This window comes from Petaurus breviceps, unplaced genomic scaffold (assembly GCF_028583685.1).
Source record: "Petaurus breviceps papuanus isolate PSGF00001 unplaced genomic scaffold, PetGlider_PUasm1.0 90919, whole genome shotgun sequence".
NCBI classification, from domain to species: domain Eukaryota; kingdom Metazoa; phylum Chordata; class Mammalia; order Diprotodontia; family Petauridae; genus Petaurus; species Petaurus breviceps.
Window position 1 is genome coordinate 26,249,529 of NW_027187378.1, and position 22,947 is coordinate 26,272,475.

Sequence of the window (22,947 nt, forward strand, 5' to 3'; positions counted from 1 at the left end):
CCATGGAGGCAGCTGACACAGGTGTTTTGGGGTGTTTAAGGTCATCCACTGCAATCACCAGTCATCTTGACTTTTATCTTGCCACTGGACTTTGATGACTCTGGAAGAGAGAATGAAGCCAATGACTTTGTGCAACTCTGCTTCACTTAAATCCAATTCATGCATGAGTCAAGACATCACCCATAATGTCATTGGTTCTCTTCAAAAAACAAAGAACAAAAAGCAGTGTTGGCTATGATACTGAGAAGGTATGGTCTGTGGTCATGGGATAGATTAAAACTATCTGACCCATTTGGCAAATGTATAGATTCCATTATTACTATAGTTATTTATAACATTTTCATTTGCAGTGCTTTTGGCATTGCAGCTAGCTAAAAGCAATTGTTATAATTATTACAATTAATGATATACTTCATATAAATAATAATACATTTGAATTATATAGCCCTTTTCCTCTGTTTTTATGTGTTTTCATTCCTATTAATTATCTCATTTGAACCTGACAACAGCCCTATGAGGTAAAGGAAAGTATTAACCCCATTTTATAGATGAATGAACTGAAGCTCAGAGATTTTAAGATACTTGTCTAGAATCACATAACCTAGCATCATGTTTTCATCCTATAAGCCCCTACATTTCTGGGACTGAATTTTGAACAATATTAAAGCATACAGAGGGAAATTTTGTCTAAAAATAATATTTTTGTCATGGACCACTATATATATATATCTTCTCTGTTTAAAAAATTATATATTTTTATATTATATATAGTTATATTTTTCCACATATATAGAATTTCTACATATTACATCAGAAAATATTGGCAAGTTATATATTGATTTCAGTTAGCATCATCATTTGAGAAATTGCTATTATTTCTTTTAAAAAAAAGGGCTAGAGAAAAATAGACTTAGTGCATAATTAACTGGTATATTCAAGAGCCTTTAAGAAAAAAAGTTTTAAACTGGGCCTTTCAGGTGTAATATCTGTGGGCAGTTTTATGACTTTAAAATTATATTGTTTTGAGTATGTGGTATTGTTTGAGTATGTGGTAAGGTATAAGGTGTAAGGAAGGCTAAGAAGGGTCTAGATTATGAAAGATTTTGAAAAAATAAATAGTCAAAGAATGTGAATAGTGTTGGAGAAAAATATCAATACTATACTCTGTATTTTAGGTACAAGTCTTCCAGAAATAATTTTCATTGGTTCCATTGGTTTAACTTATTAATTTAGCTTAGAGAGTGAAATGTCTAAACTAGTGCAGTCCTGTCCTGAACCACCACTGCCTTCCCTCTTCCTCTCCATTATGTATCCCTCTATCCCAAGATAATTTGAGGTAACATTTATAGAAATCCTGAACAAGGAGGTCACAATATGTTTAATATTTCGTCACTTGATCTTCATCTTGAACTACTCAATTATGAATGTGATAAGCTATCATTGTCTCTTTAGAAATGCTGAGACAATTTCAGAGAAATTCAGAAGACTGGTTTAAACTGGTTCAGAGTGAAAGTAAGCAAAATCTGGACAATTTATACAATGATAATGTCAAGAAAAAAAAACTTTGAAAGACTTAAAAATTCTGATTAATGAAATGACCAACCACAACTCCAAAGGATTAAAGAAGAAGCAGGCTACTCATATTTTAGGAGAGAAATAATGTTCTCAAGATCCAGAATAAGACATACATTTGTGGACATGACCAATGTGGGGATTTGATTATTTATATTTATTACAAGTGTTTTGTTTCTATCTTTTTTTTTCTGTTTGGGAAGGGAGAGATGGAGAGTGCAGGGATAAAGTTCTCCCCTAACTCTTACTCTCTCCAAAAAATAAAAAAAGAACAGAAGGAATAATGGATAGCCATAACAGCTTTGAGAATTACATATTGAACTTATTACCTATTTTAAAAGAAAAAGAAACTCCACATATTGGAGATTTGCAGTTTCATATACTCTTATCTTCTAAAATGTATATGGCAAAAGACAGTCCTTGCCTTCAAGGAGAGCACAATCTAACAGGGGAGATAACAAGCAAACAAATTTGCACAAACACTCTATATACAAGATAAATACAAAGGGAAGGCACTAGAATTCAGAGGGGTTGGAGAGGATTCCTGTAGAAAATAGGATTTTCACTGGGACTTGAAGGAATCCAGGGAAATCAATAGGTGGAAATGAGAAGGAAGAGCCTTTCAGGGACAGCCAGAGAAAAAGCCCAGAGCAGAGAGATGGAGTGTCTTGTTCATGGACCAACTAGGAGGCCAGTGTCACTGAATTGAAGAATGTGTAGTAGGGCAGAAGGTGTAAAGAAGGTTAAAAGGGGGCTAGATTATGAAGGACTTTGAGTGCCCCCAAAATACATTTGATCTTGAAAGTAATAGGGAGCCACTAGGATTTATTGAATGGAGTTGATGTAGTTGGACCTGTTCTTTGGATGATGTTTTGTAGTGGGGAGAGACTTGAGGCAGGCAAACTCACCAGAAGGCTATTGCATAAGTCCAAGTGTAAGGTGATGAAGGTTTATACCAGGGTGGTAGCATCAGAGGAAAGAAGTGGGGCATATTGGAGAGATGTTGCCAAGGTGAAGTCAACAGACCTTGACAACAGATTGGATAGGGTGAGATATGATTTGATATATGATATGATATGATATGATAGAGGAGATAGAGATATGAAAGTGTGAGATAGTGAGGAGTCAAGATGACAGAGAAATATGTGATCAGAAAAGTAGTAAGACTGGTCATATATCAAAAATGGGGGATAGATTACCAAGTATGTCCAGTGGTATCCATTTAGTATATCAAAACATGTAGCAAGACCCCCAGCAGGTTGAATCAACTCCCTGTGGAGAATTTATTTATAAAAGGACATGGATCATAATCATCATGTAGGATGAGAAGGCATGAATGGGTCATGACCTGTCTTATTGGAGACTGAGGATCCAATAAAGCATTGAAGAGACAGCTAGGTAGAGTAAAAGGGGAATAATAATAGCACCTACCTTCCAGATTTGTGAGGATAAAATGAGAAAATAGGTGTAAAGTGCTTTGCAAACCCTAAAGTGTTTTATAAATGCTAGCTATTATTGAAGAATCCACTTAACACCATTCATTTATTTCATAAATATATCCCTTTCAGCAATAAATGAATGAATGAATAATTTTTTAAAAGTATCAAGCATGCTTGCACACACTTATAATCTCTGTCACTAGGGAAACCAAGGCTGGTAGATTGCTTGAGCTCAGGAGTCCTGAACTATTGATTGGGTGTCTGAACTAAGTTTTACACAAATATGGTGATCCTTTGGGAGCCAGTAGCTACTAAGCTGCCTAAAGAGGGGAGAACCAGCCTAGGTTGAAAACAAAGCGGGTTGAAGACTGCATACCAATTAGTAGTGGAATCAGGCTTGTGATCAGCACTTTCTAGCCTGGGTGAGATGGGGAGCTCTAGTAAGAGACAGAGACAGAGAAAAGGAGAAAGGAAGGAAGGAAAGGAGGAAGGAAAAAAGGAAGGAAGGAAGGAAGGAAGGAAGAAAGGAAGGAAGGAAGGAAGGAAGGAAGGAAGGAAGGAAGGAAGGAAGGAAGGAAGGAAGGAAGGAAGGAAGGAAGGAGGGAAAGAGGGAAAGAAGAAGATTTGGCATTACCAGATCTCATGCTATTTATTAAGCAGTAATTATAATGTCAGTTGCTATCCAGATACACTAGATTTTGATAGGTATTCTAATAACAACTAGTGCTTTATCAGATGAATTGTGGGATGACACAAAGTATTTCAGAGAGTAGTGGTGGCATCTGTGTTCATCTTGCATAGCTGAATGAGAACAGAAAGGCATAACCTCATGAATTGATTATGTAGCATATATCTTGTATGCACATTTCTCTATGTGTGTTGCCTTCTTTATTAGAATTTGAGCTCCATGAAAACAGGGATCAGGGTTTTTGTTTTTGGGTTGGGTGTGGTGTTTTGGGTTTTTTGTATTTCCAGTGTTACTACAGTGCCTAGCACATAGTAAGTGTTTAATAAATGCTTGTTGCCTGACTAAGGATAGCATTAAAATATTTCTACAATTGTTTCATTACTGTTGAATATTTAGTGACCAACATTTTATCATCTGAACAAGTTGTGTAAGCCCTAAACTACAGAACATGCACATATCCACCCATATATTTATATTTATCTGGATCTTTGATTTTATTGGCCTAGAGAACGCCTACAGTGGAAACTCCCTATAATTTAAGAGTCTTGAAGAGTTACCTGAGGCACTGAGATGTTAAGTGCCTTGATTATGGATCCCGTTTCAGAATAATGTGGGTTTTTTTTCCATAGAATCAAGGACCCCGAATGCCTTAATTCATGATTTTAAAATATATATATATATATATATATACACACATATACATATATATTTATAATTTTCCCCCAATTACATGTAAAAACAGTTTTTTAACATTTGGGTTTTTTTTTTAAGTTTTGAGTGTCAAGTTCTATTCTTCTTTCCTTCCCCTTCTCCCTCCCTGATATGGTAAGCAATCTAATACAGGTTATACATGTGCAATCATGTAAAACATTTCCATATTAGTTATACTGTACAAGAAAACTCAAACAAAAAAAAAGAAAGTGGAAAATAGCATGCTTTGATCTGTATTCAGACAACATCAGTTCTTTCTCAGGAAGAGGAGAGCATTTTTCATCATGAGTACTTTGGGAGTGTCTTGCATCATTGTATTGCTGAGGATAAGTCATTCACAGTTGCATATCGTACAATATTGCTGTTACTGTTACCATTATTCCTGGTTCTGCTCACTTTACTTTGTATCAATTCATATAAGTCTTTCTAGATATTTATGAAATTATAATTTCTTATAGCACAATATTTCATTACAATAACATTTTATTTTTTAATTTAATATTTTATTTTTCCCAAATTACATGTAAAAACAATTTTAACATTCTTTTTTTCAAATGCTGAGTTCCAAATTCTCTTCCTCCCTCCTTCCTTTCCCCATTCCCACACTAAGAAGGTAAGCAATTTGACATAGGTTATATATGTGTATATATAGAGAGAGATAATATAGATAACATATTTTATATAATATAGATATATTATATATAATGTCTGTATATATAATATGTGTATATATATACATATTTGTGTAATCATGCAAAACACATTTCTATGTAAGTCATGCTGTGAAAAAAACAGATAAAAAAAAAGAAAAATAAAGAAAAAGTATCTTTGAGCCACATTCAGGCTCCATCAGTTTTTTCTCTGGAGATGGTCAGCACCTTTCATCATAAGTCCTTCAGAATTGTCTTAGATCATATAATAATGTTTTTAAATAAAATATACTGAATTATAAAGGAAACAAATTATATAGAAATAGTTATCAAATTAAAAAAAAGTCACAGACCTCAGGTTAAGAACCTTAAGTTAGAGCCAAGACTTGAACCTGGGTCTTCCTTACTTCAAAGACAGTCTTTTCTTCACCTCTCATGGATCATATGTCACTCATCAATTTATAGCTTTTTATAGCTTAGTTGTTTGTTCCATTTAGCATTGGTCCCTCATGCCTCAATATTATGCTTGAATAAAATGTTCAACTTTATTGTCTAACTCCTTTTTCCAATAGTTTATCATTGATGCTGGCTCTATGTATTTACTATGCATGTTGTCATTTATACTCTGTGCATTCATCATTCATCAAAGCAATCCCAGTCTGTGCTTCTTGCAATGATAAAGTTAGCTGCATATTAATACATTTTACCCTTCAGTGCCATTCACTTAAAAATTTAAAAAATAAAAGAATTAAAGTTCTGAACTTAGTAATTGACAAAAACTCAAAATCTTTTTTTTTTTTTTTTGCTTTTTGGAGGGGGAAAGCAGGGCAATTGGGACTAAGTGACTTGCCCAAGATCACAGGCTAGTAATAGTTAAGTGTCTAAGGCCGGATTTGAACTCAGGTCCTCCTGACTCCAGGGCCAGTGCTATATTCATTGCACCACCTAGCTACCCCCAAAACTCAAAATCTTAAAAATTAGTGTATGTAAAGCCAGAAACTTGACATTATTTACAATTTGTTTTTAAAGATGTATACTTTGTCAAAGTAAGAAAAATAATGCCCTTTTGGTTTTTCTGTTCTTGATCACTTTTGCTATTGTGGATTTTTTTTAATGTGAATTTTTAAAAGATAGTTATAATCAGTATAGTCTGATCCTGCTTTCTTCACATCAAATCACTTCATGTTTTCTCATCTTTGTATTTTTCATATCTGTCATTTCTTAGGGTGTAATAATACTCTATTATGTTCATATATCGCAATTTTTTCAGCCTCTTAATTCAAATCTCTTAATTGCTGGACATATGGGTTATTTCTACTCATTTGAGTAATAAATAAAATAAATAAATCTGTTCTTCAATAATCCAATTCAGCAAACATTTGCTCTGTGCCTACTATATGCTCAGGATTGTGCTAGTCCCTAAGAAAACAATGACAAAAACAGAACAGTGCTTGCTCTTAAAGGGCTTAATTTTGCTGGGAGGGGACATGTACATAAATCTATGTCTATATACATGGATACATACATACATATACACACATTCAAAGTGATTGTTGTTTGGTGGGGGACGGAGTAATAGAAAGGGTCTCGTGTAGGAGAGTGACCCTTGAGCTGAGTCTTGCAGAGAAATAGTGGTTCCAAGAGATGGAGCTGAAGAGGAAGACCATTTCATGTATTGCATGGAGACAGGACATGGAATGTTGTATATGGAGAGCACTAACTAGGCTAGTTTTACTAGACTATAGAGTCTGTGAGTGGGAGTAACATAAAATCAGCCTAGAATGCCAGACTTCGAAGGGCTTTAAATGCCAGGAGTTTGTTTTGATCCTAGAAGTGAGAAGAAGCCAATGAACTTTCTTGAACAGGGGAGTAACAAGACCAGTGTGTTGGCAGCTGTATGGAGGACAGATTGGAGAGGGGAAAAACTTGAAGTATGAAGACCATTTAAGAGGCCACTGCTATAGTCCAGGTAATAGGTGATGAAGGACCTGAACTAGGTTGGTGGTCATGTGAGTGAAGGAAAAAGGGGAATAAATGGGAGTGGTATTAAGGAAGTAGGATTGACAACTGACTGGACATGTGGTGTCAGGAAGAGTAAAGAACTGAGGGTAACCCTAAGTTTTGAACCTTTGTGACTAAAAGGATAAGGAATATAAATGAGTTCTGATTGTAGGGGGTTGGGCGAAAAATTAGTTCTGTTCTGGACATTTTGAGTTGAGATGCTTATGGAACACATAGGTGTACCTGTACTCCAGGCATTTGAGGGTGTGGGACTAAGGTGTGGTAGAGATATGAGGGCTGAAATGTAAACTTAGGAATAATTAAATCCATGAAAATTGATGAGATCACTGATAGAGTAAAGAGAAAAAAGAAGGTTCGGGACACAACTTGGGGGAGCATCCATGAAAAGAGTTCAGGATATGGATGATGATCCAGCAAAGAAGATTGATGAGTGGGGCAGACAAATAGGAAGTATATTGGGAGAGAACAGTATCATAAGAATGCAGGGAGGAGAAGATGTTCAAAGGTATCAAATAGTGCCAAAAAGGTCAGTAAGAATTAGGACTGAGGGAATGTCTTTAGATTTACCAGCTAAGAGATCACTAGTAATTCTATAGAAATTAGTTTCAGTTGGGTGGTGGGTTCCTAAACAAGATTGGAAATTTTTGAGAAGTAAATGGAAAGTGAGGAAGTTGAGGGAAAAGACTATAGATAATCTATGAATCTGAAGGGAGTTTGGAAAGTTTGAAAGGGAGCAAATACATAGAATGATAGCTTATGTGAACAGCAGGATCAATTGAAGTTTTCTAGGATGGGGCAGCAGAGAAAGAACTAATGAATAAAGAGATCGAAGATAAGAGAAAGGGAATGATCAATAAACATTAGGACAGATGAATCATTTAAAAAAAACTTTTAACTACATCTTTAGCCTCTGGTCCTAATAGGAAGACTGGGCTAGATATTATGAAAAAAAAATTGTAACTCGTTGCTTTGAAAAAAGATTGCTAAATCTAGAGTTCTGCCAGCAGTATGATAGTGTGTCTATATCTAAACAGTTCAGACAACATTAAATTTTGTTGTTTTTGATTGGCTTTGCCAATATAAAAATAAATGTTGAGCAACAGCACTAGAGCACATGGATAAGAGTTGTGCAATATGTATGGGCAGGCATGTGTGGGTTGCAATTTTTATCTTTGGAGGGAATGCTCAACTTGATGAGGTCAATTAATCGAGAAATATTTAAGTACCTTCTATGTGCCAGACACTATCCTAGGTGCCTAGGATACAAATACCAAAGCAAGACAACCCTGTCATTAAAGAGCTTATACTCCTTGAACAAGACACTCCATCTCCCAGCTGTGTGCATTTTCAATGGCCATCCCCCATGCCTTGAATTTTCTTCTTCTTCACCTGTACATCTCCTTGGCTTCCCTCAAGTCCCAACTAAAATCTGACGTTCTGCAAGAGATCTTTCCCGTTCCTCCTTAATTTCGGTGCCTTCCCTCTGAATCCCTCCAATTTATCCTATAGACGTCTTGTTTGTTCACAGTTGTTTGCATGTCTTCCCTTCCCCTCATCACATTGTGATGAACTCCTCCAAGACAAGGACTATTTTTACTTTTCTTTGTATTCCCAGCACACGCTTAATAAATTCTTGTTGACTTTAATGGACTAGGCAGGTGAAAGCCCTTCAAATAACTGAAAAAGGTTATCTTCTGCACCTGGGTCTTCCCTTCAACCTACCATGACATGAAAAGGCCCTGCGACATCCTTGTCCTTCCTCTCAGTTTACTTTGTATTTAGCCATTTTGGGTTTATTCTCTCTCTCTTCTTTCTGTATATACTTACATAGGTAACTGCTACATCCCCAGGTACAATATCAGCTCCTTTGAAGCAGGAATTATTTCATTTATTGTATTTCTATCTCCAGAGTCCATCACAGTGCTGGCTCATAGTAGGATTGATTAACTAGAATCAATCTGGCTTACCATTGTTCTTGGAGAGTAGTGCCTAAAACTGAACACAATACTCCAGATGAGGTCAGAGAAGGGCAAAATATAGTACTATCATCATCTTATTTGGTGTCAAAAGATCTGAGTTCAAATTCTGCCTTTAGACTCAAATTTGAGAAAGGTAGGTGACCCAGTAGATAAAAAGCCCTGGGTCTTGAGTCAGGGAAAACCTGAGTTCAAGTCTCTTCTCCAACACTTACTAATCGTTTGACCCTGGGCATGTCATTTATGTCTGTTTGCCTCAGTTTCCTCAACTATAAAATAACAATAGCACCTAATTTCCAGAGCTGTTTTGAGGATCAAATTAAATAATTGTAAAGTGCCTGGAACATAGTAGGCACTTAATAAATGCTAGTCTCCTTCCTTCTTATTTATAATTTGTATGACCTAGGATCATAAGATCAGAGACCTGGAGTTGGAAGGAACCTCAGAGTCCAACTCCCTTATTTTACACATGAGGAAACTAAGGCCCAGAGAGGTTGTGACTTGCCTAAGATTCCACAGGTTGTAAGCATGAGAGATGGGATTTGAACCTCATGACTTGTCTTTGGGTAAATCCTTTTACTCCTTAGAGACCTGTTTCCTCATCTGTAAAATGAGGGAGTTGAACCAGATAATCTCCAAGATCCTTTCTAGGTCTAAAACTTATCTTCTTTATAGGTTTTAGAGGACAGATTTTTAAAAATATGCATTTGCCACTAAAATATTTTTTTTTTACCAAATCTGTTTCTTTTTTATTTTGAATAAGTTTTCTTTCAGGAAGAGAGACAAAAAAGGTCCCTTCCAATTCTGAAATTCAGTAATTACATATATGCTACCACCTTCCACTCTAATATTTTTCTAACGTGATTACAGAATACTTTACAGGCAACTTAGTATGCCTGGAACATACTACCTTTTCAACACTTCTCTGAACCCTTATCCTGCAAGGCTGAGCTTAGGTGCTGGCCCTCAGTGAAGACTGCTCTGATTTTCAGGGTTATTTGTCTTCTCTTTCCTCAAATTGCACTGTATTAACTTATTTTTGTGCCTACTATATTGTCATATTAGAAGGTAAATTCCAGGGTTTCATTTCTGACTTGGTATCCCCAGCACCCAGCATAGTTCCTTGAATGTAGGAGGCTTTTAATTCAATAGATCATATTATGCCTGGACTTTTGTATTCAGAGCCAAGTGTCACATTTTAGGAAAGGCATTTGCAAGCTGGAAATTGTCCACAGGAAGAGGACAAAGAATGAAGGATTTCACATACTATATGAGGAACTGGGGATGTTTATCCTCTAGACTAGAAGACAAGTTTTCAGAAGGAGCACAACTATTTTCATATATTTGAAGGGCTGTCACGTGGGGAAGGACTTGATCTTTGCTTAGCCCCAGGAAACAGAACTAGGTACAATAATGGAAAGTTGTGTGGAGAGGCAAATTTAGGCTTGATAATGGAAAAACTTCCTTACAATTAGAATTGTCCAAAAAGTAAAACAGGCTTCCTCAGGAAGCTGTGGGTTCCCACACAAGACATCTATCTTCAGGTGGAAGCTAGATGACTATTTGTAGGGGACATCATAGCATGATTTCTAGTTAGGTACAGATTGGACTGGAGGGCCTCTGAGTCTCCTTCAAACTCCTGAGATCTGGTCGTTCTCAGTAGGCTACTAGCCTGAGATTGAGAAGGAAGATGACTTTTTGTCACTGGACTGGGGAAGAGAGAGTGAGGCTGCTGACTTGGTGCAAATCTGCCTTACTTAAATCCAATGCACACACAAGTCAAGAAATCTCTTGATGTCATTGGTCCTCTTTGAAAATGAAAGATGAACAACAGCTACCCTGAAATCTAACTTCAGCTGAGCATCCCTTGGAGAGGGAACCTTCCCATCCCAATGTTTTCATGATTCAACATATGATTTCATATGATTGAACACATAGAGACCATCCCAGGGTGCTAAAATGAACTTAAAGTGTACACACATATAAACATAACAGCAATGTTGGCTTTACTCAAGCAGGGTTTCTTGTTGTGGTGTTTAAACAAGTTTGAGAGACAGTTTCTGGGTAATCAGTCATTTTGTTAGTAATGCTAGCTAGCATTTTATTAATAAGTCAGTGGTATTCTCCAATGCCCAAAACTCCTCATGGCAGTAGGCTCACAGTTTATATGCTTTTGGAAGAAAGGGTGTGTAATGGAAATGCAAACTTAAAGATCTTCCCTGCCCCTAGGCTAGAGTGCACCTGGAGCCTGGGGTGGGAGGCTTGTTTTTCAGTAGATACTTCTTGATTGGCCAGTGAGTCAATAAGGTTGTTACATTCTCTGAGCCAGGAAAAGGCTATATAAGCCCTGATGTGTAGCTTTGTTTTGGGACTCACTTTGAGAAGTGTTCTGTAATTTGATCTGAATTCTGGGAAGCCGTTGTTGAGAGTCCCCCGGCTTTGAAAAACCCAGAATGTGGAAACCCAGATGTTGACTGGGTATGGATGTAATGGTTGGACAGTTTGGAAATCTGTCTACTTGATGTTTCTGTCTTGATAATTATGCCTGTATACTTTGAGGTTCAGGGTGCTGACCTTTTCTCCTGAACAAGGTAAATGATATATGTCTGACTGATTAAAGTAAGCTTGTTAACCCATTTTGAGTTGCTTTCCTTTAACAAAGCAGATCCAAGAACCTGTGTGAGCAGGCACCCTGGGGACACTGGGGTGCTTGCTGCTACAGGGTGCTCCTGGAAGGGGGGGCAATCAACTCTGATTGGTTAACAATTAATGAGACAATGAATATTATAATGAGATGTAGGCACATTCTCCATGAGGGCCTTGACTCATGAGGTACAAGACTTGGATCACCCAAGTCTTGGTCAAAAAGATTTATTAATTTCCATATCACCCATCTGACAATCTTGAGAATCCATATTTTCCCAGACCTGTCTGAGTAGACAATGTGCAGGAATTCACCCATTCACCTAAACCAGGGGAGGGGAGCCTGTGACCTTGAGGCCACATGTGTCCTTCTAGGTCCTTGGGTGTGGCCTTTTGACTGAGTCCAAGTTTTACAGAGCAAATCCTTTTATTAAGGGAATTTGTTCTATGAAGTTTGTATGCAGTCAAAGGGCCACCCTTGAGGACCTAGAGGGCCACATGTAGCCTTGAAGCCACAGGTTCCCCATCCCTGGCCTAAACTTAGAATTTCTTTTACTGTCTTTGATTAGATCTTAGCCTGGGTAAGTCTTTCCTCAAGATTTACACAAGATTTCCCTGGATGAGGAAGTAGAAAAGGGGGAAAAACCTTGGTCCTAATTCAATAAGTTATTAAAAACAATAGAGAAATTTCTCTCATTTTTCAATTTAGAAATGGTAACACCTCTAAAGTAGCATCCTACTGTGGGATAGTTGCTAGGGCACTTGTCTTTGGAGTCAGAAGGACCTGGATACAAATTCAGCCTTTTGGACATTTAGTTAGGTGACCCTCTAAGACAAGTCACTTAATCTCTCTGATTCTATCTCCTCCTCTGTAAAATGAAGCACGATGAACTTGATGGTCTCTAAGGCCCCTTGCAGCTCAAAAACTAAGATTCTAGGATCTAGTAAGGATCTTCTGGTATATTCTTGTGTTTTGATAAATTAAAACATTACAGTTCTTGGGAAACATTAAGACTTTGACTACTTTCTTTTGTGTCTGTGTTTTGTATCTATTGGTCTCACATTTGGTCTAATTTAAATCTTAATTTACTTGTTTGGTGCAGAGATTAAAGATATCCTAAACAAAGCTGTGACTTCATGAGATAGGGCAACCAGATCATTAAGGTTTGCCACCTTCCCCTCCCCTCCTCTCCCCAGCCTAGTCTCCCTTTTTCCAAGAGTAGAGACAGGAATGAAATATATAAGCATCACTTCTGGGATTGGAGGTGTGCTGAATTATCTCACTGTCAAAAAACTGTATCCTTTATCTTCTGTTGGACTAGATTGTCTACAGCTGTTTCATTTTGATTGGATTCACCCATTTTTTTCCTGACATTTAGAAACTTAGTCAGAAACACCAAAGCTATTCATTTAAAAAGGCAATCTGATTTTAAATGTCTGAAAACTCCTCCAGTCATCACAGTGATGCTGACCCCACTACTTAGAAGGGCATTTTAGTCAAGCAAGATTGGGTTTATTTTTAGCAGAGGACAGCTTTGTCTTTGTGTAGAACCTCTTCTTAAAGGTTCCCATCCTCAGCCTCTCACTGTCATTCCTGGGGTATTTTTGAAGGTGGTGTGCACAAATAGATGTCTCTGGCTCCTTCTTCCCTCTGCTCTTTAGGAGAACTGACCTCTCAGTAAAGCACTTTTTGTGTCTTGTCCAGGGTCACACAGTGAGAGCTGACCCCAGGTTTTCTTGACTACAAGTCATAGCAATGAGTATAAATTTAGAACTGGGGAGGGTCATTGGAGACCATTGAGTTCAACCCCCCTTCTTTTGCAAATGAAGAAACTAAGAGACATTAAGTGGCTTGCCCCCATAGTCAGGAATGGGATTTGAATAAAAGTCGTCTGGAATCCTAGGACAGCACTGTATCTACTATATCTTGTCTTTGTTCCCCTCCATCTCAGATTCCAAGTTGAGCCACATGGGCTCTTTTTGGGAATAATAGCTAGGGTTTATATAACACCATAAGATTTTTGCAAAGGACTTTACAAATATTATCTCCTTTTATCCTTATAACTCTGGGAGGTAGGTGCTGTCCTTATTTCCATTTTAGCGATGAAGAAACAGAGGCACAGAGAAATGAAATGACTTGTCCAGTCTCACCTAGTTAATGTGTGTGAAGCCAGATTTAAACTCAGGTCTTTTTTGACTCCAAGTCATGGCATTATAGGAATTCAGATTTGGAACTGGAAGGATTCTTTGAAGTCATTGGCTTCAACCTCCTTTTACAAATCAGGAAACTGAGGCATAGTATTAAGTGACTTGATCAGTCACACAAAAATAAGCATATGAAGTCACATTTGAACTCAGGTCTTTTTCAGACAAAGCATTCTAGGAACTCAGATTTAGAATTCGCAGGAAACCATTGAGTTCAACCTTCTCTTATAAATGAGGAAACTGAGGCACAATGTTACTTAACTTGGCCAGTCTCAATGCAATTCAATAAACATTTATCAAGCGGCTAAAGCTCCGAGGATACAAAAAGAGGCAACAGGCAGTGCCTGCCCTCGGGGAGATCACAGTCTAAAGGGTCACATGCTTAGGTCTTCCCGACTTGGGTTCCGCGCTCTAGCCACTGGGCCACCTGCCTGCACACGCTGTTTCTCCCACGCTTTCCAGGCAGGATGCCGTTGCTCACTTCAGGTTCGCTCATCCTCAAGGAGAGCGGAGAACTCGGCTCCCTCACCGGCTCCTTCCGGAAAGTGCCGAACTCCGCCTCCCTCCCCCTCGCTCGGCCGTTTCCGGCCAGAGCACTTCGGCAAATCCCGCCGCCCCCCGTCGGAAATGGCCGACGTCCGGGCGGCCGGCAGGGGGAGCGAGGGATCAGGCGCGGCCTGGGACGTAGGTAAGCGGGAGGCGGCGAGAGCCGGCTTTTGGGAACCCGAGCCGTGCGCAGGCGGCAGCGGCTCTTGCCTGGGCTGGGGAACCGGCGGAGCTCCGAGCTCCGGGCGGCGGCGGGAACGGGGGTTCCCCGGAGCGGGGGACTACGGGCCAATGGCCCCGGCAGGAGGCCCCGAATCCTCCCTCGGTCCGCGGTGACGAACTTCGGGGCGCCGAAGGTAGGGGGCGGACGGGACCATGTATTGTGCTGGGGCCGGGGGGGGCCAGCAGGGGGGGGGGGGGGGGGGGGGCGGGGGGGGGAGGGCTGTGGAGCGCTGTCCCTTCCCGGGGGGGGGGGGGGGGGGGAGGGGGGGGAGAGCGGCGCGGGAGATCCGCGGAGTCCCAGCAGGGAGGCGGCGGCGGCTGTGCTGTTGCCGCCCAGCCCGGGCCGGCAGCCTCCTCCGACCGGGCCTGCTCCCGAGCCTCACGGGCCCGAGGAGGACCCGGGGGGTGGACCGGCCTGCCGTGCCTCTCAGCCCCCGCCCACCCCTCCGAGCCCGAGTTGGGTCGTTCGGAAGGTTCCCCCCTCTCCCCGCAGCCTTCGCCCTGTCCAGCTGCTGCTACTGCCCTGGAAAGCTCCCCCCCCACCCCCGTGCGGATCCAGCCGCCTTCTCCAGCATCCTCCCCGCTGGGAAGGGACAGCGCTGGACAGCCCTCCCATGCCTCCTTCCCGTGAATGCTGTGCCCTCTCAGCCCCCCGTCTCCGTATGCCTTCAGACACCCATTCTCCTCTCGAGCAGCTGCATTTCTTCTGGTTCTTTCCCACCTTTCTTTCTCCACTTAAAGGGGGGTGGCGCGCAGTGGAAGCCTGACCTTGTCCCTAGGCTCAATGATGGGCATCGTTCCTACCACCACTTCCTGTCCAGGGACCCCAGGCTACTCCCCTGTAGCTAGGGGCTGAGCTCCTGTCTGCTCTGGTGTTTATAGCCGCGGGCTGGTCCCTGGGAAAGGGGGCGGAGGGGGGGGGGGGGAGGAGGGGAAGGCGGACCACATAAACATTTGTTAAAAGAAGCGCCTACTATGCACCAGGCACGCGCTGGGGATACAAAGAAAGGTTAAAAAAAAAAAAAAGGCAGTCCCTGCTCTCTAGGAGTTCACTGTCTAGTGGGGCTGACCACATGCAAACAATTATGGGCAAACAAGCTATATACAGGATCAATTGAAACTCATCAACAGAGGGAAGGAGCTAGGATTAAGAAGGATCGTGAAAGGCTTCCTGTAGGAGATGGGATTTTAGCAGGGGACTTGAAGGAAGGTAGAGGGAGGAGGGGGAAGAATACCTTTCACACTGTGGGTGGAAAGGGGCTGCAGCAGGCTGGTGGTCACTGTGTAGATCTTAGCCAGGCTCTCTTGTTCCACCGAGGATTGCAGCCAACATTGGAAATCTATTGGCCATTGGAGGTCAGTCAGGGATATTGGGCTGCAGATGGATGCGGGGCATTTTTCTTTCCCAGCTCATGTTCTCCTTTTAACTGATGGACCAGTTCGAGTTTAGCTATCGGAAAACTAGGATTATTATTATTGTCTTTCTTGTCTCACCTGGTTTCTGTGTTTTGTTTTGTTTTAACATTCCAAGAGATGTAAGCCCATTTTGGGAGGTGCTTAGATGCTTCTTGATAGAAATGCTTGCCTTTTTTCTGCAAGAGAAAGAAGGAACACCCAAACACCTGAGTCTTTTTTTTTAAACAGTGATTTAGTTGGGAAAATTCTTCAGTCGTTCTTTTTCCTTTTGTCTAGTTTTTTCTCCTCTTTCTGTCCCCTGTAATTTGAAAGGCTTGGCTCTCCAAGTCTTATTTATTTGTGTATATAGTGTCCATGCTGACTCTTTCTACTTTTTTTCTCCAGCGGTTAAATTTGGCATAAGCTTACTACCTCTAGTTTTCTAGTCAGAGGTGAGTAGGGGCACTAGGGATTGAGGGGAATGACTGACTGGCTTAGTTACTGCTCCTTTCCCCATTAGAGCTAAAAGGGACCGTGATGAAGGTCTTGTCTTACTTTTCTGCTTTATAGATAAGGAAATGGAGGCCTATGGAGGGGAACTGACTTGCCCAGAATTACAGCTGGAAGCTCTTAAGACTAGAACCCACATATTGACTCCTAGTCTAGTTCTTTCTGCTCTATTGTGCTGCCTTACTGGGGGACTTTCCTCAGAATCACACCGATGCAGCAGTGGTTTGTGTTTCAATAGAACAGGTAATCTTCAGGTACCAGCACCCTCTGCTTTGGTCAGGGCACTTTCTGTTATAGCCAAGACTCACAAGTGACCACCATCTCACTATTAAGAATTCTGAATCACAAAGACATCAAAAAAGATCTAGCATTGTTCATAGAGAGAGTTGAAGTATAATCCTTTTTCAAGTAGAAATTGATAATGATGTTAATGCTGGGAATAATCTTAGAAATCACCTAGGCCAGCCCTCTTGTCTTGTGGGGGAAGTGGAAGGGGGAGAGGTGAATTGACTTCCATACAGTCCCAAGTTGGTAGACATAATTATCACCCCTTCCTGAGCCTGTACCTACCTACCCTTTTTATGTGACAGGCTCTACAGAGGAGGTTGGAGGTATGGACTTCCAGGTTAGAATCCTGTTTTTCCATAGAAACATTGTTCTGTGGGGTGGCTAGATTCTTCAGAGTAACAGTTCACCTTTATAAATGCTTTACAATTGTAAGTGATTTTCTCATTCAGCCTCTACTGGGTGGATAGGGCAAGTATTGTTAGCATTTTCATTCTCAGTCAGATAATGTATATAAAGTGTGTTGAAAATCTTAAAGTGCTATAGAAATGTAAGCTGTTATGATGTCCATTTTACAGATAAAGAAGTTGGCTCAGAGGGGGTTAAATCCCTTGCCCACCTTCACCTATAAAGTAGAATAGCCAGAAGTAGAATCAAGGTCTTGTCATGGCAAGCCTAGTGCTATTTCTGCTTGCTACACCCTCTTACGTTGCCTTCGTTATACTATAATAACTTTTAGTACTATCATTCAGTTAGAGGATTTTTTCTTTCTAAATATTTATTGATGCTCTTTCCTTTAGAAAAAAAAAACATTGTCCCTTCCCTCCAATTGAATGCTTCCTTGTAACAAATGAGTACAGTTAAGCAAATCTATACATTGCCCACATCTGAAAATTAGTGGTATAGTTTGACATGTTCTTTCATGCAAGTGTTTTTAAAGAAAAACAAGTGACATGAAATTTGAAGTTGATTTGTGTTTTTGACTACCATTTTTGGCCTTTCTCTATCCTCCTACTGTTTGTAGAGAGCCGAAAAGATCTCTACAGGCTGGAACAATAGACAGAATCTAACCAGATGAAATTTAATAGGGATACAATCAACTACACAGTTAACAGTATGAGAAAGATAGAGCTAGAAAACAACAGTTTGTATGAGAAGGCCCTGACAACTCTGTCATAGCATCCAGAAAAGCTAATGAGATCTTAGGCAGTATTCATAGAAGCATTGCATGTAGAATAAGGTCAGTTACAGTCTCAATATATTCTCTTAGGTCTGAGTGCCACATTTTAGGCAGGATATTAACTAGCTTGAGCAAGTCCAGAGGATCATTGGATTGTGGATTTAGAGCTGTAAGGAACCTTGTAAGGAACCCTCTTATTTTATAGAAAGAACTAAAACCCAGAGAGAAGTGACCTGCCCAAAGTTGCACAGAGAGAGGCAGAACTGTGATTTAAACCTAGGTGCTTTAACTTCAAATCCATGGCCCTACTGTACCAAACTAAAAACCCTTTCCAGTAGGAGTGGGGTTTTGTGGGGGAAGGGAGGGAAAGGGAAGACTTGAAGCACTTTTTATTCTGGACTTAAACTCCAAGAAAAGAACACTTATATACATATGGCAGAACACAAAGATTCTGTATGAAAGTCTGCATCTCCATTTCTTACTGCTTGCTTTTAAAAAAGTGTCAGTGTATGCGCACATACACACACATATACACACTGCCTTGTTTGTTTGTTTTCTCCTGAACTCCCTCTGTTCTGTGCCTTTAAAAAAATGTTCTATAGTCCTCTCTTTTCTTAAAGCATCAGTGTTGCTACTCACCTAAAAATGGAGTAAAAAGAAAGAAAAAACCTTGTAACAAATAAGCATAATCCATCAAAATGAATCCATAAAGTTGGCATGTCCAAAAATGCGCATGTTTTTCTGTTCCTTCCACTCATCACCTCTGTGTCTGGAGATACCATGCTTCATTGGAGGTCCTAGTTTAGAACATGGTTGAGGATGTTCAGCCAAGGTTGTAAAGGGAAGTGAAACCATGTCCTAGTAGAAGATTTCTTGAAGAGGGTGGTTAGTCTGGAGAAGCTGTTTTCAGATCTTTGAGAGGCTATCCTGTGGAAGAGGTAGAGGGATTAGATTTGTTTTATTTGTCCATAGAGAACAGAGTTGGGCCTGATAGGTACAAATCCAGAGAGGCAGATTTTGATTCTGTGTGGGGAAAAATAAATACCAACCTGATTAACAGTTATAACTGTTTCAAAAAGTCTTCAGGCCAGTAGCAACTTGCCAGTCTTTAGAGGGATTCAAGGGATGGCCACTTGTTCATTAATGTAGAGAGGATTCCTACATCAACTGGATGACCTTTTAAGTCCCTTTAACACTTGTAGGTGTTAAATCAGCTTTTGTGAATTGGCCAGGGGACTTCATGGCTGAGTATATGAGAAGGTGATTTCCTGCTTATAAATAAATATTTGAAAGATGACAGAAGTTCAGGACTACCAGGTATTTTTTGTGTGTTTTTCTTTTTGTTTCTTTGTAGTTTTTCTTTTTTTTTCTTTTTTTTCTTTGTAGCAAAAGTTCCTTTGAAAATCTACAACCTTATCTCCGATTTTCCCAGCCCTTAGTCAGATGTGTCAGTGGATGGATGTGATATTTGTTTGTAGTGAAATAGGGCTGGCTTCATAGACAGTGGATAGAACTAGCTAGACATAGAAGAGCATGGGAATTCAGAAAGGATAGAAATTATATCTTCTTTGGACCTTTGTCCTTTTCCAAATGGGCCATTCCTTCACACCTTTTCCCTGTCATCCCCAAATATCTTTGGTGATAGTAGATTGAGGAGGAAAAGATTCCCCCCTCCCTCCCATTTTAATCTTCGAAAAAAACAACCCAACAACAAGAGGATAGTATGGGTTAGGGGATGGCTCTGCTCTATATTGTTCTCTCTTTCTGTGAATTCACATTATAGTGTAAAATGGAGCAGATTTCTCATGTAGCAAGATGCCTTGTAAAAGCATAGGTGAAGAATATTCTGGGGGTGGAATGTTAGGGCTGTGGGCTGCGTCTCCCTTTTCTGTAAGCCAAGCAAGCTATTTACTAGCTTCTGTGGTATGTAACCTTGGAACGATCAGTACAAACACAAATGCTGTATCTTTTGTATGTTTTTTCCTTTACTGTTATTGGTACTTTGTAAACAGGTCAATAATATTTATTAATTATTAACATCTAGATTCTGCTTTACTGATTATTTTCCCTTTCTTACCTCATTATGCTTGGCATATATAGCTTGGCATATGATTTTTAAAAATGTATTCATTTATCTACTAATTCCCTTTACTAATACACTCAGGCATATATCCATTATAGTTCATCAAGGAACAAATTTGTTTTCTTCTTTGAGAGTGTGCTTATGTAAGATTAGAGGTAATGTACAGTGCCAGTAGCCTGTATATAGGTCAATAGTCATTGGAAAGGCTCATTGTGACCACACTGTCCAAATGGGCATTCATGGCACTCAATCCTGAACTGTTTTTGAGGACAGGATATGCTCAAGATTTTGGTGGTTCCTGATGTTCCCATCTAGACTTGCAACCCTGAAATATTACCAGAACTTCCCAAATTTCCCTGAGAATAGGCTAGAAATCTGATAGCATAGTAATATTGGGTCCATTAGTGGTGTATTACAGAGAGGGTTCTAGTAGTTTACAACCATAAATTTGGATTGGGGACTATAGCAAATTCAGTGATGGCTATCTTCTGAGAGATGTTTAATTTGGAACAATTTGCAAATTTAAATTTGAATGTTTATTGAATACCATCTATATACCTATTGGGGCTGGAGATTAGACATTGGGACATATGGGTAAGTACATGTGTGTTTATGAGTAGTTTTGTATACCTTGGTAATATCTTAGTTATTAAACATTAAAAGGGAAATCATGTATGCCAATTAGTGGGATTATCTGGATAATTGAAGGATAACACTACTGGAAGATGAGAAAGCACACTTTTTAAAAAATTATTTTTAAACTTTTTCTTTTTAAGTTTTGAGTTCCAAATTCTCTCCCTCCCTCCCACTTCTTCCCACCCATGGAGAAGGCAAACAATACATCAGTTAGATGTGTGAAATAACATAAAACATTTCCATATTATTTATATTGCAAAAAAAAAGCAATAAAAATAAAGAAGGTGAGAAAATTTTCCTTAAATTTGTACTCAGAGTTCATCAGTTCTCTCTCAGGAGGTGTATAGTATTTTTCATCATGAGTCCTGGAATTGTTTGAATCATTTTATTGATCAGAGTGGCCAAGTCTTTCACAGTTGATTATCATTATAACATTGCTGTTACTATACACATTGATCTCTTGGTTCTTCTCACTTGATTTTGCATTTGTTCTTATAGGTCTTGCCATGTTTTTCTAAAACCACCTCCCTCATTATTTTTTACAGCACAATAATACCCCATCTCAATCATATGCCACAACTTATTCAGTCACTTCCTAGCTGATGAGTATCCTCTCAGTTTTTAATTGTTTGCCACCACAAAAAGAGCTGCTATAAATATTTTTATACATAGAGGTCCTTTTCCTTCTTTGATCTCTTTGGGTACAGATCTAGTAGTGGTATTGCTGGGTCAAAAGGCATGTACGTTTTTAGGGTTCTTTGAGCATAGTTCTAGATTGTTCTCTAGAATGGTTGGCCCAGTTCACTACTCCACCAACAGTTCATTAATGTACCTATTTTCTGTCATCCCCTCTAGCGTTTTTTATTTCTGATAGGTATGAGGTGGTAAGTATCAAAGAGTTGTTTTAATTTGCCTTTCTCGAATCAATAGTGATTTATAGCATTTTTAAAAATGACTATAGATAGCTTTGATTTCTTCTGAAAACTGCTTCTTCATATCCTTTAACCATTTATCAATTGGGGAATGGTTCTTATATTTATAAATTTGATTCAGTTCTCTTTATATTTGAGAAATGAGGCCCCTGTCAGATAAATTTGCTATAAAATTTTTTGATATTACTTAATTTTGTGATGCCTTGTAGCAAAGCATAGTTGTTCTAATTATCTCTTTCAATTAGGTCTGTTTTTTCTTTTGCTTTGTCTGAGATCCTGATTGCCACTCCTACCTTTTTCACTTCAACTGAAGCATAATAGACTCTGCTCGAGCCCTTCATTTCAACTCTGTGTGTGACTTTCTGTCCCAAGTGTGTCTCTGTACACAACATGGTGTTGGATCCTGGTTTTCAATCTGTTCTATCTGCTCCCATTCTGTGTGTTAGCCCATCCCATTCACATTCACGATTATGATCACTCACTGTGTATTTCCCTCTATCCCATTTTTCTCTTTTTGTCCTCTCTCTCTTTCTCTTTCTCCTTTTATCCTGTCCCTCCTCAAAAGTCTGTCTTGCTTCTGACCTCCAATCCACCTTCTCCCTTATTTCTTCCCCTCAACCCCCCCCCCAAATCTGTTATTACCTTTCCTTCCTGTCTCCCTATTGGGTAACATTGGTATCTATACCCAGTTAAGTGTGTGTGTGTGTGTGTGTGTGTGTGTGTATTCTTACTTTTTTGAACCAATTTTTATGAGAGTGTGAGATTCAAGCACTGCCTGCTACCCCCTCTACTTCTTCCTGTAAAAGCTCTTTCCTGTGCGCCTTTTTTATGTTGAGAACATTTTCCCTATTCTAATTCTCCCTTCCCCCTTCTCCCAATGCATCCTTCTTTCTCAGACAATTTTTTTTGGAGATCATCCCAACATAATTGACTCACACTCATGCCTGCTACCTATATAAACTCCTTTTAACTGCTCTAATAATGATACAATTCTTAGTAGTTACATGTATCCTCTCTCTATATAGGAATGTGAAATTTAATTTTATTGAGTCTTTTGTTATGATTACTCTTTCTTGTTTACCTTTTTATGCTTCTCTTAAATCTTGTGTTTGAATGTCAGATTTTCTATTTAGCTCTGATCTTTTCATCAGGAATGATTGAAAGTCTTCTATTTCATTAACTCTCCATTCCCCGACCCCTAACCCCAACCCCCAGGATTATATTCAGTTTTTCTGGGTAGGTCTACAAGCAA

At 39.5% G+C, this 22,947-nt stretch overlaps 1 protein-coding gene across 7 annotated transcripts in view; it reads left to right on the plus strand.

Annotated features, from left to right (window-relative positions):
- Positions 1-14,295: 14,295 nt before the first annotated feature.
- Positions 14,296-22,947, plus strand: part of EXTL3 (exostosin like glycosyltransferase 3) — a 92,035-nt gene continuing 83,383 nt past the window's right edge. For 4 of the 7 annotated variants that reach the window (XM_069075642.1, XM_069075638.1, XM_069075640.1 and 1 more), the window contains exon 1: positions 14,601-14,808. The gene's annotated coding sequence lies outside the window, so the exon portion shown is untranslated. The other 3 variants (XM_069075639.1, XM_069075641.1, XM_069075636.1) reach the window with 1 other exon arrangement.